We start from the raw sequence: 4,623 nt of genomic DNA, 5'->3' as shown, positions 1-4,623 counted from the left end.
GGGGTGGATTCTGAGGCAGTGCAGGCACAGCTCAGGTCGCACCCAGAGCCGTGGACACCACCAGGAGTTCCTGGGCGGCAGGGATGCAGCCATTGCCCTGGTGCAGAGGACGAGGGAGGGAGGGAGGGGGAGGAACAGGGGCTGGGTGCAAGGACCCCTGGGAAGAGGTCACCCAGCAGACCCCCAGCCTGTCAGAGGTCAGCCGCAGGCAGACACCGCCCAGCAGTGCAGGACAGCGCTGACACACACAGGGCACACAGCAGGCCCCACCCTGCCCCACGCTCTCTGGGGCCTGCACACGGCACACGTGCTCACAGGGCACACACGCTCACATACGTCCCCCTCAGCTGCAGGAGAGCTCACAGCCCAGACCCAGCTCCAGGAAGGCAAGGGGCGTCCCCGCCCGAGCCCCAGACGGTTTCCCCAGGCCCAGCCCTGCTGCCCAGACCCCTGCTGGCCCTCTCTGGGCATCCCAGAATATCCAGCATGTGCAGCTCAGAGAACAGTTACACAGCCCAACCTAGGCAGGCTCTGCTCTTTTCTGGGCTCCCAGACTCAACCCTCCAATTCTCTCCTGAGCCCAAGTCTGAACCAAACCACAGGCAGAGAGGGGCAGGACAAAGACCACACACACAGACACTGCCTCAGGCCTCAGGCTTCTGATTCACACCGCAGGAGCTCCAGAACAGTCGAAGACCAGTGTAGGAACCCCGGGCATCAGGACTCCCACAGGGCACGGGGCCCCTGCTCTTGCCTCAGACGCCATTGGGGCCTCCCAGGGGCTCTGGCTCTGGCCACCTCCCTTGTCAGGGCCCAGGTGAAGAGGATCCCACCCACAGCCACTTCCCTCCCCAGTGGGTCGCATCCAAAAGAGCTGCAGGGTGAAGAACAGTCCAGGCGGGGAAATGGTACCCACACAAGTACCCCAGCCACCCCACGGACCCAGGACCTGAGCCAAAGGAGCAGCTTCCTAAGAAAGCAGGAAAAGCAGAGACTTGATAGATGGAGAGCAGACAGATAGGACAATGACCACATGACATAGTGGACCAAGGACACATGATGGGCAGATGGATGGATGGGTAGGTAGATGGATGGATGGATAGATTAGGAGATGGATGTAAAGATGGGTTTTTACAGATTCATGGATGGACAGGTAAACGGATGATGGAGGATGGATGGACAGGTGGATGGATGGATAAGTGGATGGGTGGACAGGTAGACAGATGAATGGATGTAAGGATGGGTTTCTACAGATTGATGGATGGATAGATTAGGAGATGGATGTAAAGATGGGTTTTTACAGATTCATGGATGGACAGGTAAACGGATGATGGAGGATGGATGGACAGGTGGATGGATGGATAAGTGGATGCGTGGACAGGTAGACAGATGAATGGATGTAAGGATGGGTTTCTACAGATTGATGGATGGATAGGTAAGTGGATAGATGGATGGAAATTTAGTCTGATGCTTCGCTGAGTTTGTGGGTGGGTAGATGGGTGGAAGGATGGATTGAAGAATCATCGACAGGCAGATGAATGAGTGCATACATGGATGGAAGGATAGGAAGATAGGATAACTGAGGAAGGGGTGAGTACATGGATGGGTGGAGGATGACAGCTTGATAGAGGTGTGAAATGATAGATGGATAGAAATGTAATATTGATAGACAGATAATTGATGTACCAAAATAGGATAAACTGGTCAACTCCAATTTAACACAGAGATCCGTGACCCAGGACCTAGGACGTCTGGTCCACTCTGCTGGCTGCTGGCTGCTGGCCTTCACTGGCGGTCCCTCAGCCACTTCCCTGGGGAAGAACAGAGGCTCTGCTCACACCATGGTCCCTGCTCACGCCCTGGGCACACTGACCCCACACTCAGACCTTGAGGTGTGCCTGGTCCTCTCTGGACCCAGGTCCCGGCCAAGGCCAGCCCAAGAGCAGGGCTTAGGCAGGAGCCACTGAGTACGTGGCTCAGCTCAGGCCAGCAGGGCTCAGGCCACACCTTCCCTGGACCAGCAAGGACACTGCCCTGCCTCCTGTCCTGCAGCTGCGCTAAGACACTTGTAGAGGCCAACCCAATATGGGCCCTGCTCTCACCCTCAGACCCCATAGAGACCCCACCACTCTGCCCCCAGTCCCTGAGGAGGTGTGGGATGCGAGGGGTGGACCCAGGCCATACCACACAGTCCAGGTCCTGGCAGGCCTTCCATGTCTTGCAGGTTGTCAGGAGCCCCTGCCCTGTGTGGTGCTGGATCTGCCACAGGACAGCCTGGAGGAGGAGGCCCCCGGCGCCAACCTGTGGCCCACCACCGTCACCCTCCTCACTCTCTTCCTGCTGAGCCTGTTCTACAGCACAGCTCTGACCGTGACCAGCATCCAGGCCCCACCTGGCAGCAAAGAGGGACCCCAGTACTGAGGCACAGGTGTGGGGATGCCCAGGGAAGGGGGTCTGGGCCCAAGGACAGGTGACTGCTGCTGCCATAGAGGGGCACACGGGTCCCTGCAGGAACTGGGACATGGGTGCCCTGGGTCAGGGTGGGAGCGTCCCTGGGTGCAGCAGCTGAGGATTCCACCAAGGCTCCCGGGAGCCAGGCCCGGCCTGGGACAGGGGAGAGCGGTGAGGACACCGCCCACCCTCAGCTGCCCCTGTCTCTGCAGGAGGGAAGCGTGCAAGAGCCCCTGGGAAAGCCAGCTCTGCATGCCAGAGCCCAGCCCTCCATGAAGCTTGACCCCCCATCCCCCTGCCAGGTGCACTCAACCCTTCCCAGATGAATGTTCTCGCTCTGCTGGACGATGGCTCAGGGAAGCCACGGTGGCTGCAGCCTGGGAGACGCCTGCCACTCCAACACAGGGACTTCAGCATGGACTGGACGCGGTGCCCCAGACATGGCCTGGCCCTGCAGGAGGCTCAAGTCCAAGACCAGTGCTTCTCCTGGGAGGGCTCAGGAGGACGCCTCCCTGGAGTGCCCACGGACCTGGTCCTGAGCACTGAGCCCTGTTCCTGGTGACTGACCCTGTTTCAGTTTACTGAGCCCTGGTCTTGCTCACTGTGTCCTGTTCGTCTACTCATCTTTGGTCTGGTACTGATCCTTGGTCATGCTCACTGAACCCTTTTCCTAAGCACTGACTCCTGGTTCTGCTCACTGGGCCCTGGTTCTGGTCACTCAGCCCTGGTCCTGGGACCTGCACCTGTCCTGACCCTGTCACTGATTACAGCTCCCCGCCCCTGACTCTGGACCCTGCGTTTGCCCACTGCTCCCTGGGGCTACTGCTGAGCCCTGCTTCAGGTCCTGAGTTGGGTCCTGAACACAGGCAGTGGCCCTGGTCAGTAACCCAAGCTCCAGGTCACTGCCCTGTAACTGGTCAGCGAGCTGAGGTCAGCTTATTCAGTCCTGGTCCCGAGCTCGGGGCCACTCCTCAGCACTGATTCCTGGTGCCATCCCTGGTCCATAGCCCTGAGCCCAGGTCCTGGGAACCGCACCCTGGGAGTGATCATGATCCACACTCAGATCACTCAGCACTGCCTGACCCAGATGATGACCTGGCTTCTGCTTGCTTAGGCCCAGTCCCAGCCAAGGTAGCTTTGGGGGAGTGAATCAATGGACGTATGATCTTTCACTGTCTCTCTCTATCTATCTATCTATCTATCTCTGTCTCTTACACACAGGGGCCAGCATTGCAGCACAGTGATAAACGCTGCCTGGGATGCCAGCAACTCATGTGCGCACCAGTTCATTTCATGGTACCAGCCCAGCTCTCTGCTGTGCTGCTGGGAGAGCACAGAGGAGGCCCAAATGTCTGGGTCCCTGCCACGCACTTGAGAGACACAGATGAAGCCCCTGGTTCTTGGCTTCAGCCTGACCCATCCCTGGCCATCACAGCCATCTGGGCAGTGAACCACCCACAGGCTCTCTGGTCTCCCTCTCTCTGTCTCTGTAACTCTGGCTTTCAAATAAAGAAACAAATCTTTTCTAAAAATAACAACTCCGCCCCCATCAGGATGAAACCATGGGAATAATTGGGTCTAGAATGAACCTAGCTGAGCCCAGCAGAGGCCACTGGGACAGCCACACAGCCAGCGCCGCCCCAGCCGAGGGAAGCGGGAGCGAGCCCTCAGATCTCAGGGGCAAAGGCGTCCACTCGAGCAATCTCAGCCATAGGGCGTGGGAGCTTCTGCCGAGATGCAGCGAGAGAAAGGGCACAGGTGCGCACACAAGAAGGGAGAGTTAAGTGAGCCCTGCAGGAGAAGGCGCTGCCTCCACACGGAGGGAAGCTGCACCACCAGGCCTCAGGGCCACAGCCAGGAGGCCGTCACACGAGGTCAGCCCCTGTGTGCACCGCTGACCACCTGGCTGAGGAAAACACAGAGAGAGCCACCCCATCACAACATCCGCCTAGAACTGGTCCCGGCCCCAGGTCCCTGCCCAGAGGAAATGAGGTCAGAGGTCAGGGAGAGGCACTGTCCCTGCTCTTGGCAGCACTGCCCCCAGTAGCAAAAGCCAGGACTCGACCTAGGTGTGCCCGGACAGAGACTGGGCAAAGAACAAGTGCTTCCTGTGCACCACGAAACACCATCACTACACACACCACGAAATATTTCACACACACACACACACAC

General features: G+C 58.6%; 1 long non-coding RNA gene across 1 annotated transcript; it reads left to right on the top strand.

Annotated features, from left to right (window-relative positions):
- Nucleotides 1–1,318: 1,318 nt before the first annotated feature.
- On the top strand, nt 1,319–3,124 carry LOC149120172 (uncharacterized). Its single transcript, XR_016226893.1, has 2 exons — nt 1,319–2,428; nt 2,754–3,124. It is a non-coding gene; the product is annotated as an uncharacterized LOC149120172 (long non-coding RNA).
- The last annotated feature ends 1,499 nt before the right edge of the window (nt 3,125–4,623 follow it).

The sequence above is a fragment of the Oryctolagus cuniculus genome, chromosome 20 (assembly GCF_051225735.1).
Source record: "Oryctolagus cuniculus isolate XC-2025 breed Fujian yellow rabbit chromosome 20, ASM5122573v1, whole genome shotgun sequence".
Lineage (NCBI taxonomy): Eukaryota > Metazoa > Chordata > Mammalia > Lagomorpha > Leporidae > Oryctolagus > Oryctolagus cuniculus.
This window is presented reverse-complemented; position numbering and strand designations above follow the sequence as displayed.